The sequence below is a fragment of the Brachyhypopomus gauderio genome, chromosome 17, assembly GCF_052324685.1.
Source record: "Brachyhypopomus gauderio isolate BG-103 chromosome 17, BGAUD_0.2, whole genome shotgun sequence".
Lineage (NCBI taxonomy): Eukaryota > Metazoa > Chordata > Actinopteri > Gymnotiformes > Hypopomidae > Brachyhypopomus > Brachyhypopomus gauderio.
The window spans coordinates 12509101-12523260 of NC_135227.1; the positions used below are offsets into that span (position 1 = coordinate 12509101).

The window sequence follows — 14160 nt, forward strand, 5'->3', positions numbered from 1 at the left end:
TCGTCTTGTGATCACGTGGGGCTAATGTGGTTTGTCTATTTAATGTGCGCTCGCGCAGTGTCCTGTGCTCGTCGTTGTCTAAAGTCTACACGTCTCTGTAGTACACGTTATATGTTTCTCGTGCGCTATTGCGCAATCTCCGTGTTACCAAATAAAAGTGACGTCTACAGCAAGGATCCGGTGTCTCGTCCTTCGCTCACCCCGTATCGTCACAACATTGCTGTTTTAATAGTGCACATTGCCGCTACCAAAAAAAGCCACTAGATAGCAGGTACCCTCTGTGACCTCTCATTTTTGTTATTATTATTTGTTTGTTTTTGTTGTTTTCCACTGAGAACAAGATTGTTACATTTATTTAAATTATTGAAATTTGACCATTAGTGCCTAATGATGGTGTATTACACTTATCACTTATATCAAACCCAACTTTTCAAATAAGATATTGTAAATTTAGACTAAAACTGGCATAGGCCTCTCTGCTGTAAAAAAAAAAAGAAAAGAAAAGAAAATCTAGAGTCGAATCGAATTGTGACCCTAAAAATTGGAAATAAAATCGAATCGAGAATTTAAAGAATCGTGACACCAAAACCTTTTGTGCATGCATTAACAACAAGCCATGGTTCATTGCCAAACTGAGTCAGCTTCATCAGGCCAAGGAGGAGGCCTACAGGAGTGGGGACAGAGCCCTATATAAGCAGGCCAGGAACACAGTGACTAAAGAGAAAGAAGCTACTCTGAGAAACAAAACAAACCTGCATCAGTGTGAGGGGGCCTGCAAGACATTACAAACTACAGGAGACCAAATCCCCCTGCTGCAACAAACAAAGACCTGGCTGATCTGAATAACGTTTATTGTAGGTTTGAGAGGGACAAATTCACACCTCTCACCCAACCCAGCCAGACAACAATTGCCCCCATCATCACTCCCCCAGCAAACCCCCCACCATCTCTTCCTATTCAAGAAACAAAAGCCAAGTAAAGCACCAGGACCAGACGATGTCTCCCCATACTGTCTCAAATCCTCGCATCAGCTTTCAATCTGATCTTCAATCTCCATCACAGCTCTAAATGACTACAGGCCTGTTGCCCTGACATCTGTGGTCATGAAGTCGTTTGAGCGACTGGTGTTGACCTACCTGAAAAATGCCGCAGGTCCCTGCTGGACCCCCTGCAGTTTGCCTGTAGAGCAAACAGATCAGTGGATGCAATCAACATGCGTCTGCCCTATATCCTACAACACTTTGAATGTCCAGGGACATATGCTAGGATCCTGTTTGTGGACGTTAGTTCAGCGTTAAACACCATTAATCCAATAATCCTGCACAACAAGCTCTGCCATCTCACCATATCTCCTGCCATCTCTAAGTGGATCTCTAGCTTTCTGACAAACAGAACACAGCAGTTAAAGCTTGAGGAACTGACCTCTAATACTCAGATGATCAGCACTGGGGTCCCCCAAGGATGTGTCGTCTCCCCACTGCTCTTCTCCACCTACATAAACAACTGCACCTCAAAGCACCCAGGTGGTAAACTCCTGAAGTTTGCAGACAACATCATTGATCACTGGTCATTGATCTCATTCAAGATGGTAACAAATGGAAGTTTGAGCAGCTGGTGCTTTGGTGCAGCCAGAACTACCTGGAGCTGAACACGCTCAAAACTATGGAGATGACAGTGGACTTTAGAAGACACCCCTTTCTACTGCCCCCCTTGCAATATATAATATCTCCATGTCAACTGTGGAGTCCGTCAAGTTCCTGGGAACAATTATTTCCCAGGATCTAAAATGGGAGTTGAACCTCAACTCAATTCTCAAGAAGGCCCAGCAAATGATGTATTTTCTGCAGCAACTCAGGAATCATGGTCTGCAACAGGAGTTGCTGAGACTGTTCTACACAGCAGTCACTGAACCCGTCGTGTGCTCTTTCATCACAGTCTGGTTAGGAACTGCCAGAAAACAAGACAGGGACAGACTGCAGAGAACAGTACAGACAGCCGAAAAGATCATTGGTGTCCCCCTGCCCAGCCTCCAGGACTTATACACCTCAAGGACCAGCAGAGAAAATCATTACAGATTCCGTTCACTCGGCACACTTCCTTTTCCAACTTCACCATTCCGGCAGGCACTACATATCCATTCACACAAAAACCAACAGACACTCAAACGACTTCTTCCCTAGTTCCACCAGACTCATAAATCACATAACATAACATTCGCGACATGCTGGCCATTTCAATCAATCAATCAATCAAATTTTATTTATATAGCGCTTTTTACAACAGTTGTTGTCACAAAGCAGCTTTACAAGTGCCGAGTCCTAGCCCCCAGTGAGCAAGCCAAGGGCGACAGTGGCAAGGAAAAACTCCCTAGTTTTTTGCATGAGGAAGAAACCTTGAGAGGAACCAAGACTCAGGGGGGGAACCCATCCTCCTCTGGCCGACACCGGTCACCATGACAACAACAACAACAATTTAGACAGAAAGAAGAGAAAGAAAATGAAAAATATGTAATAATGTCCATCATGATGTATGCATCCGGTTAGGCAGGAGGTGGCTGGCTCAGGATGGATCGCTGGTCTCCTCATCTCATTATTCCTCAAACAGGCGGGCAGCCATGTGGAGAAATGAAACAGGGAAAATTAGCTCTGTATGAGGACATATACAGGACAGGTAAAATTATAAACATTTCCAGAGTGTGGCAGCAACTCCGGCATTTAGTTAAATTATTACAGCCTAGCTAAAAAGGCAGAACCAGAAGGTAACATAGGCTTGGGGGTATTCTGAGACAATGGCATCCGTCCACTGCACTGTCAACAAACTTGAGTGACCACGAGCAGTGACAGGACGACAGCACCAGCGCCCCAGTCTACCATAAAACCCTTTGTCTATGAACCCCTGGATCTGTACTTTTATCTAAGGGGGATATTAATTATCAAACGCTAAACTAAATAAGTGGGTTTTCAACCTAGACTTAAAGATTGTGACTGTGTCGGAGTCCCGGACGCATTTAGGAAGATTATTCCAAAGCTGGGGGGCCTTACAAGAAAAGGCTCTTCCCCCTGCTGTTACCTTATTAATTTTTGGAACTAATAAAAGACCAGCACCCTTTGATCTTAGTGGGCGTGGGGGTTCGTAATAGGAAATAAGTTCCTGAAGGTACTCAGGAGCAAGCCCGTGCAATGCTTTATAAGTTAATAAAAGAATTTTAAAGTCAATACGGAATTTAACTGGGAGCCAATGCAGGGCTGATAGGACTGGACTGATATGCTGAAATTTTCTAGTTCTGGTCAGAACCCTGGCTGCGGCATTTTGAACTATTTGAAGTTTATTTAGATTCCTATTTGAACATCCTGACAGTAGTGCATTGCAGTAGTCTAATCTAGAGCTAACAAAGGCGTGCACCAATTTTTCCGCATCATCCTGTGATAATGCATTTCTTAATTTAGCAATGTTACGGAGATGTAGAAAAGCTATCCTAGTAGTATTATCTATGTATTTATCAAATGATAGGTCAGAGTCGAGTATGACGCCTAGGTTTTTGGCTACTGTGCCAGGTGTAATGGGGTAGTCTGCGAGATTAAGCATTAGATCTGGAATTTTCTGTTTTGAGGCCTTAGGGCCCAGAAGAAGAACTTCTGTTTTGTCCTCATTAAGTTGGAGGAAGTTTAGAGACATCCAGCATTTAATATCTTTTACACAGGCCTCAATTTTTCTTAAACTGAGTTTGTCATCAGGTTTGGCTGATATGTAAAGTTGAGTGTCATCTGCATAGCAGTGAAAGTTGACACCATGTTTGTTTATAACTGTGGCCAATGGTAGCATATATAATGTAAATAATAGTGGTCCTAGAATGGAGCCTTGCGGGATCCCATATTTAACTTTTGTACGTTTGGATGGAATATTATTGAGCTCTACAAACTGATAGCGATTTGTTAAGTAAGAATGAAACCATGAAAGGGCTGTGCCAGAGACTCCAACCCAGCGTTCTAACCTTTCTAGCAAGATCCTATGATCAATTGTGTCGAAAGCTGCACTAAGATCAAGAAGCACTAACAGCGATACATAACCTTGATCTGAAGCAAGGAGGAGGTCATTTGTTACTTTAACTAATGCTGTTTCAGTACTGTGATGGGGCCTAAAACCAGATTGGAACTTTTCAAATATGTGATGCCTATGCAGATATAGGCATAATTGCTGGGCAACAGCTTTTTCTATGATCTTAGATATAAATGATGTGTTTGAAATGGGTCTATAATTAGATAGTACAGTAGGATCAAGATTTGGTTTCTTAATCAGAGGTTTAATAACTGCTAATTTACATGATTTGGGCATGTGACCTATTGTAATAGATGAGTTAACTATAGTTAGAAGAGGTTCAGTTACCGCTGGTAATACCTCTTTTAATAACTTTGATGGAACAGAGTCTAGTGTGCAGGTAGCACAATTTAAGGAAGAAATTATTTTCTCTAATTCTGATTGTGGGAGTGGATGAAAAGCACCAAGTTTTTCTCCCATTTGCATATATCTGTTTTACACTAAAACACTCCCACATTTCTGCACTTTATGTATATTGTCTGTGAATTGTTGATTGTTTTTGTATATTGTCTGTAAATTGTACATAGCCCTAAATTATATGCTCACTACTTTCTTCATTACTACCATATTTTCTGGACTACAGAGCGCATCTCAATATTAGCCGCACCTACAAAGTAAAAAAAAAAAAAAAAAAGGAAAATGTTGTATACGCTGCACCAGGCTAAAAGCCGCATATATCTACTGAACTGAATACATTTAACTGAACTGATCAGTTTCCAAACGGTGCCTGTAGCATTTCACATGCGACAGATTTGGCTTTCAGCTGGTGTTGTGCCGAATCCGACTCCCCTCGTTTATCCACGCATAAAGATGCTACAGATTATATTGTCTATTGTATATTGTATTTACGTTTCTATGCATAAATAAGAGCTAGACTTTAGTTTTCCATCACAGCAAATGGCACGGCATTATCTATGTCCAAAGCCAAAGCCAATTATTAAAAATAAATAAATACACTGGCTATACCGAAGTTCACCTCTGACCACATGACTTCGCAGTATTACAGCAGTATTATGTCTAAATATCTAGTTAGGACAAAACTAGAGTGCTCAATGAAGTAAGTTGTAATCACTGTAACTCCCGAATATCATCTGTAGCATCTTTATGTGTGTGCAAACGAGGGGAGTAGGATTCTGCCGATGAGTCGGAATTTGGCACAACACATGTTGGTTTGAAAACAATTATCCATCGTGCCTGCTGCTTGCATGTGCTAAATGAAAATGAGCACTTTCTTCTTTGAATTACAACTTTGACCTACCACCTGATTAACTTTCTGCTCCGCCCCCTGACAGGTGAAAAAGAATCTACAGAGAAGCCACATCTAATTATAAGCCACATGGTTCAAAGCGTGGGGACAAAAGTAAAATAAAATAAAGTCTGGAAAATATGGTATACCTAGAGAGTCACCAACTACTGGAAGCAAATTCCTTGTGTGTGCAAACGAAATAAACCTGATCCTGATTTTGACTGATTCTCTAACATCTTGTCAGAGGGCTAAGGCCTGGGACACAGTCTGTCTATCCTGATTCCATGCAAGAACTGAAGGCAGTGTTCTACCATCTGCATTGGGATGGACACTGGTCGGCTCTACATGATGGAATGAACTAGCACTCATGGACATCTTCATCAAGGCACTGCAGCAGGAGGCAGCATCCCAGAATGACATCATCTACCACTTGATCACCTTCATGTGCATGCATCTGGGTGGTGTTTCAGCCCTGATCTACTCCATAGCTTATTTAGATTCATACACCCTGGCAATTCCAAGTGCTTTACACAAAAAAATGTGGAAACGTATTAAAACCAGAGATCTATCACTTTGAGAGAGTCACTACTACGTTGTGGCAAGGAAGCTCATAGATCAAAACATTCCCATGAACCTGGGGATTGAACCTCTCCCTCTGCTAATCCTGCGGTGTGTGCATGCACTCTATGGAGATGTTGCACATAAGGACACACTGACACAGAGAGAGTGAACAAGGAACTAAGGAAATTCCTTTGGCTCTACTGCTAGGAGCTCCCAGAAATCTGGTGTTCTTATCTTTCCTTGGTGGAGTATGACCAGAACTCTCTCCACCATGTGGGCATGGAGCCCGCCAGGCAGTAGCCACTCATTGTTGGCCTTCCATATCTCTTCCCTAAAGCCTGTGGTAGCCATCGAAGGGAGCAGCGCCGCTTTCAAATTTCCAATGTAACTGTCCAAATGTCGCTCAAGGTCATGGGTACTGGAGGCACCCGAGGGACTGGAGGTACTCAAGGGACACACCCCCAGCCACACACACACACACACACACACACACACACACACACACACACACACACACACACACACACACACACACACACACACACACACTGCCCCTGCCACACTAACCTAATCATTAACCATGTGCACCTGTGCCTAGTTTTCCTCATTTTTATTTCTCCCCTTATTTAAAGCCCACAGGTACACTTGTGCAGTGCTGTGCATTGCTAGACTACCATACTCATCAAGATGCCCCACGGATTGCTGCTACTCTGCTGTGTCTCAGAGGCTCCATTCTCACTGCCAGTGATTACCTGATGCTGTTATTTTAGGGAGCTAACCGCTGTGCTCTTTTTTGTTTATTCCTTTATTCTGTGATGGAGAATAAAGACAGTCCTTGTGTCTTGCTCACCTTAAAATGGCTTGCTTAAAATGTTGCATTTTAAATGTATATACATTAGTTCTGTATATAATTATATACATTAGCTTCAAATAGTATTTGAATTAAACACACATCAATCTTTGAGAAAATCAAGATGTGTATTATAGAAATTATTGGGTTAAGGTTAGGTTGTTGAAAGATGGTACAGCCCCTGACTACTACCTTCAGGTGTGTTTGTGTGCGTGTGTACATTTGTCTATGTATGTTTCACTTCAGTGTTTGTTTTGTTGTGTGTGCATGACTCGGATCACCTGTTCCTTGTCTTGTTGTCATTATGTTTCAGTTGTTGCTTGTTATCGTCTGTGTATTTAAGTGTCTTGTCTATGTTCATCGTCAGTCGTCTTTGTGATGTTGGTGTAGTCTATACATATGATAGCACTAAAAAGCACTATTGCTAATAGCTAATTTTTTTTGTTTTCTTGAAAGTCGTAATATTTGAAATACCATTGAAGATCTTGGGAAGCTACTAAAACAACAAACAAACAAAAAACACCCTGTAACTAATGCTGGTCAGATTTAGTTCTTAAACTGAAAATGACTTTTTTAAAACTTGGTTTTAAACCATAGCATTAAATCTTCCGCAGATGATTGATGCAGATCTGAATGCAAACCCAAAGGGTGAAAGATCTTCATGAAGTACAATAAAACAAACACTAATAGATGCAAAGCTTAAACAGATGGCAAATGTCCTGACTACAGATATCATTGAAACTGTCACGCTACAGCCCCGAACCCCTCCCTTCGGGCGTGTGTTAATGTTGTCCATGTCTTTATATGTATGTCTGTGGGTGTGGCTGGGTGTGTGTGTGTGTGTCTTCACTTGTCTTGTTAGACTAATGTGCTTCATGCGGTGCTTGTTAGGCTATGTGTATATAGTGTGTGTGTGTTTGTATCGTTTGGTGCTCGTCTTTAATGTGAAACTGTTGTGTGTTGGACTGTGGTTCCCGCACGCTGTGATCGTGTACTGTATTGTTCAAGTGTGATCACCAGTTGTTTCGATACACTGTGAGCGTGTCCTGTGTCAAGCCTTGTTGATTGCTGTTCCAAACACGCCATGAGCGTGTTCTGAGTCAAGCCAAATAAACGTAGCCTATTTGTGAACGCACCTCGTCTTCGCATCCTCGACTCCCTCGCACTCATTACAGAAACATGTGTTACAAATTGAATTTCAATTATTAAAATAAATCAAGCAATCAGATGCCACGAAAAAGAGATCTTTAATATATCTGTATTCTAGCCATGAGTATCTGATCAGTGAGGATGCTCAGTCTACTCTGTGTGCACATTCTAAATAAAATATTTATGTAAGGTTCTCTATTGGTTTCAATTAACTGGGAGGTCAGATCCCATGTCATACAGATTGTTTCTATTTTGATCATGGGATTTGGGCAATAATTGTGTTCAGTTATTGTTTAAACCTAAAGTCATTACTTCCTCTCATCCAAATGAGTATGAGAGGAACTTGAAGATATCTATGGTTTCAATCATATAAAATCATTAAAATCATTAACATATTCTATCATTGCTTTAGTTGCCTTTCAAATACGTACGAAGGCTAAACTACACAGTTTATACTCTTGGATGGGACAGTGATATTTAGGCAGTTATCCTCTTCTCCAAACCCCTGGAGGCCATTAGAAACAGAGAAGAGTATATGTGCATATACTGTGTAGACCCATGTGTACAGTGCTGAGGTGCTGATATTCATCTGATAGTTTGTGTTTGCCCCTGGGCAGCCCAAATCATTTAGCTGCCTTTCTACAGGCACATCCTTCAGGGACTCTACTTTTGGTCATTGGCCAAAGAGATGAATCAAGACATATGGTTAGCATATATGTTGACAGGTCTGTAAAAAAATGTAACAATTTATGCAATTGTAACGTTGGCAGGGGACAGGTGTGACGCACATGCAAGTTTAGGGGTTTTAATAAAGACCACAAGAATAAACCAACACCAGACAGTACTCTTAAGGGAAACACTCAAGGAGAACAAAATCATAAAGACCACAACGGAACAGGATACAGCGTAACACACAAACAAATGCTACTTGAAACTCTAGGGAGGGGATACAACAAAACGGGTATGCTAAACAACAGGGAACATGAATACATGAGGACGTACAACTAATAAACCGTGAACACACGAGCAACATTGAATACAGGGGCAAAGAGATATAAGAACAACAGGAACACGACAGAATAACCAAACAGAGAACGAATACATTAACTACGTATACATACTGAGGACGGGGAACACACCAACAAACACACAGGCGAAACATATAAGGAACAAAACCAACACAAGAGTAGAGGGAGCAAAACCGGACGAGAACCAGAGAAGGGAAGCAAGACAGAGGAGAGACTAGGAACTCACGCACAAGGAATGACCGACACGGGGGTAAAACACTAGGGGGTTTTTATGCACTGAAAACAAGACGGTGAAACGAGAGTCAGGTGTGTGAGACTGACGAGGAGGGCGTGACAGACAGACGGATGGACGAATGGGAGCGGGGCTAGGCGGGACCAGGGAGGAGGGAGGGGCTAGACGTGACAGCAATGTTAATATTTGGACACTATACACATCCTTTCATGCACATGAATCCCCCCATCATCCATGTGATGTGATAGAAAAGTTACTACAACAAATTGTGAATAGTTTTTATCTTTCTTTCTCTTTTCCCTTCTTCTTCTCTTAGATTTAACTGCCACATTTTATACTGTAATCCATGACTCACCATCTGTCTTCTACTGGTATTACAGGCACTGCTTTCAACTGGTTCAACTCTTGTATTACTTATAGATTTCAGTTTGGTACCCTTGGGAAACAAAAATCTGCCAGACTGCTTTACAAGGCATCCTTCAGGGATAAATTCTTGGCCTGCTACTTTTTATGGGTTTTTTGGTTTTTTATTTATTTGTCCATTGGTCAGATAATTCATGGCTATGATCTTCATTTTTGTTCTTACACTGATTATACTTAGATTTACTGTATGTCAGAACAAAAATGAGCATAATCCTAATATCCTACTTTCCTCTATCCTAATATCATGTATACAGGATATCAAAAATTGGCTTTCTGAAACGGAACCCCACTAAAAGTCTAGAAGTATTAATATAGTATCAAAATTCTCTAACTTTATACTAATATATCATTAATTTTATTGTTTTACTATTAACAATTTGATTATTTGACATTGATTTTTACATGTCTTTGTACATTGACATTGGGTATGGAGAAATCACTACATAAACATTTATTAAAACTTTTTATTACCAAACTTTGCAAAACGTTTATTTGGAAATTGGACTAAATAATTGTGATTGCATGGTATCACCAGAAAGATTGGCAACTTTAATGCTCTCAAGGTGCCAAACTCTTTTATGAAGACCTCAGTCCTGACTTCTTTAGCACATGCCGTCCACTTTAACATTTTAATATTGCTTCCTTTGCTTGATCTTGTTTACCTGTACCTCTTCTTCCTCTGCCAAGTGGGTTTGGCCCTTCACTATTCACTACCGAAAGAGTTACTGCCTAGTTTTGGTAAGGACATGTTTTACACTTATACCTCAATAAGCAGTGTGCTTGGTGGGCTTTTCTGTGCATCTGAATTTTCTTATTAATTATAAGAAAGTAAGACTGCAGTTTGTGTTAACTCACATTCATGATGCTTCCTTTTCAACAGTACACACTATATAATGCAAACCAGTACAAATGCCTCCTTCTATTGCTTTCTTGCTCATCCACTGTACATCAATGGTAATGCAAACCACACCCCTTTCTGGTTTGCAGAAGAATAAATCAGAAGGTTTACTGTGACAGGCCTTTTCAGTTGTGACAGCCCTTTACAATGTGCCTCACTTTTCCACATGCAGCACTTTTTGTGTGTGAATCTACATTCAGACACTGTGGGCTTTATTTACCCCAATACTGTTCTTTCTTTTAGGTGTCATCACACTATTCCAACTGCCACTCTCAATCTTTTCTTGCACTATGACCAGTGGCAGAAATAAACAGAAGAAAATGATAAAACCATTCAACAGTATATCCCTGAAACAAAAAGAAAAGCAATAAACACATCTAAAACAGTGTAATAAAGGTACTAAATCAAAACAATACTTACATGTCACTGTCTGTTTTTGACCGGCAGCATAGACACTAATCTGCTCATCTGTAGATAAAATAAACAGCTATATTACACAAGAAGCTGCTGCAAATGGAAATGTAATCGTAATGGTAATTACTGATGAATAGGTAAACAACAATATTTGAACTTTGAACTTTAATATTTAAAAAAATATATAATTGAGTAATTGTAGCATGTACTTAAGGGTGTATAATGTAAATCCATTAATCATGTTCAATACACCGCAACATTTTAAATAAATTAATCTATGACAGATTGATCTGGAATTAATATATTAATAGTTGAGTTCTCTGCATGTCCCTGAGTGGCACCATAATTCCAATCCTTCAGCACACTTGGCCCAAATGTTTTCATTTTTAAATTACATGGTTTTAAGAAACAACAATATGCCACTAACATAGGATTATAACAATAAGGCTATTTTAGAATTTCATTTTATTGTTTGTTTTAAATCAGAAGGTTTATAATACAGATTTGGCTTACATTTCTACATCATCAGACATGCTGGAAAATGTCAAACTTGCAGCTGGTGTAAACTAAATGACAATTTGACAATTAAATTACCCTGAAAAAAAGTTTAGCATTTATTTTATATATCCTATGTCATTAATATAGTAAAACCAGTACAAAATATGTTCAGTAGCTAATTCATAATGTGAATTAAGAAGGAGGTAAAATAATACAAAACTATACAATATGGTAAGGGGTTAATATATAAAAATAAATAAATAATGACTTCATAGATGATTGATGGTTTGTTTTCTGACATGGCACATGTCACTGGGTTCAAGAGAAAGGAATATTTTAGTGTTGGTTTTGTGTGCAATTTGTCCAGTGTGAGTGCACAACAGCCAGATTTATGCATGTGTAGTCATGTGAGACACCAGTGCCAAATGGCTAATCAGAACCAAATCTTTCCAGTTTATTCAGGTATTTGGTAATCAGTAGACAGTAAAATCTTTTGGCCACAGACAAGCCTTCTCAAATACCCTTGGAACACATTCATTCAGAGCATACATTTTTCAATACATTATGACAAGTCAGCTAAAATCCACACAGCAATCTCCAAAGCTCCAAAGATTTCTATTTCAGAGTTATAAAGAAACTTCAAGCTTTGAAGCACATTAGTTACCTGACATGGTATGTTTATCCAGGCATGTAGTAATCAGTAGATAGTACAATCTTTTGGCCTTAAGCACATTGTTCTCAAATGTCCCTGGAACATATCCACTTACAGCACACATTTCCTGAGGCTTTATAAGAAAAAGCCTGCACAAGTTCCTCTATGCTGGATTTTATTATTTTTTCTGTACTATCAGGACATATCAGGATTTGATGCATGTGTGTTTAGGTACCAGATATGATAAGAGTGTTACTTGGTAAAAGCACTTCCAATTACTCCTTCCACTGTCTCTGTAATCATGTGTTTTGTGAAAACAGTTATACAACAAATAATTTGCCAACTGAAGTAATGACCCTTTTCTCAGAATGGTTACCAGACAATTGTACTTTTTGTTTGTTTGTACACAGATTTTATCTCTCATTGGTTTAAATCATCACATATCGCTTATGCTTCAACTTTAACAAGATTTATAAAATTTACAAAGTTCTCTAAATGTCACAAAAAATGATACCCCTGATGATGTGACTTCCAGAATTCTGCTTTGTGCAATTTTTCAAGTCGGTGTAAATAGAGGCATAATGTAAAACAAGCAGTCAGCAGAGTTTGGTTTATACCACTAAACCTTCATTCTTCTTTCCAGATGAAGACAAATGAAGATCCTCACATGATCAGCCACGCTGATCACTTTTTTCTAAGAAAATGCAAATCCTATGGAACAAAATTATTTGGAAGGGAAATTCAATTTACCCAGAAATTATACTTGAATTATTACAGTATTATCTGTAATGACCTGTAATGATCACAGAATTATTACAGTATAATCTGTTATGTTGACTTTTTGGCAGCACTTACTGTGGTCTTTCCTTTGGCCTCCATAGAATTATCTTTATACATAGCTGAGCTTTGTAATTGACATCATAGGAATGTATAATCCCTTTCTTACATTTAGGTTCAGATCATTTGTTGTTAGTCTGTACAGCGATAGCCAGGTGCACTGGGTTGTGGTGGCAGAACTAATCACTTGGTTCCTCAGAATATAGTATTAAAGCAGTTTTTTAGATAAAACTGAAGAGATCAGCCTTAATTAACTGGATCCCTTTGAGTTTTGAGCTTTGCGTTTTCTGTGAGACTCCAAACTGAGAGATGATGTTTTGTGAAGGTTTCAATGTGGTCCACATCATTTCTACTATGTCTTTGCAGAGATATACTAAGAAGTTTATTCTTAGGAAAGCAGTAGAAACATGATCAATAAACAAAAACATCTTCAGTTCTACATGTTCTTCCTTTGCCACTTTGCCAAATGTATATTTTTCCTCTTCCCATATGAATTGTTCTCCAGGTCTCCAACAGTCTACTGTGTGAAAGAGTTAGGATAAATAGGCCAGGCTAAATAAAAAACAGATGTAACCCACCGCCCTTTACCCGTCTGCTTTGCGTTACCTCACACTCACTTGAGGGGGATGCCACGTCCTGTGTCACTTAATTTACACTAGACCATGAACTCTTTCTGGCCTTTTTTTATGTTCCACTTCATAGTTTACCCCCATTTCGATTTTTAGCACAACGACGTTGACCACATAGGTGTAGAGGTGGTCACCAAAGGAGGACGGGATGCTATGGTCCGAAGCATGAAGGGAGAGCTTAAACATAATTTAGTACTTAGCAGCACTGAACCTTACTGACCCTGTGAACACCAATACAAATGCCAGAGCACTGCTTTATACTTTTAGACTTAAACCAGAAGCAAACACATAGATCATACATTTTGTGGCAGTTTGTAAGCTTTGAATTGCTCATTAATATATTGTGTATATAAATTTTTTTTTCATTACATAATATCTGTAATATTATATCTGTAATATATAATGTAAATATCCTAACAAAAAGAACATTTTAAATCCACAACCTATTATGCAAACTGATTCAATACATTTTAGAGTGCTGCTATACATGCTTTGACCAGTGGGAAATTGGGTCATTCCTCAATAAGCAATAGACCAACCCCTCTGTTTACCAGGCGGGAACAGGAAATGTGGTCTGAGGACTTCTATGGGCTTGCACCAAACTTAATACAGTCCAGATGTAGAAAAAGGATTAAAGGTCCAGACTGG

The 14160-nt window shown here is 39.4% G+C and overlaps 1 long non-coding RNA gene across 1 annotated transcript in view; it reads right to left on the reverse strand.

Moving 5' to 3' along the window:
• Nucleotides 1–2229: 2229 nt before the first annotated feature.
• The window catches only part of LOC143480547 (uncharacterized), a 36062-nt gene continuing 24131 nt past the window's right edge, over nucleotides 2230–14160 (reverse strand). Inside the window, exons 2-3 of the long non-coding RNA XR_013121847.1 lie at nucleotides 10903–10950; nucleotides 2230–10770 (exon numbers count right to left, since the gene is read on the reverse strand). This is a non-coding gene — a long non-coding RNA (uncharacterized LOC143480547). The remainder of the gene's footprint in view (nucleotides 10771–10902; nucleotides 10951–14160) is intronic.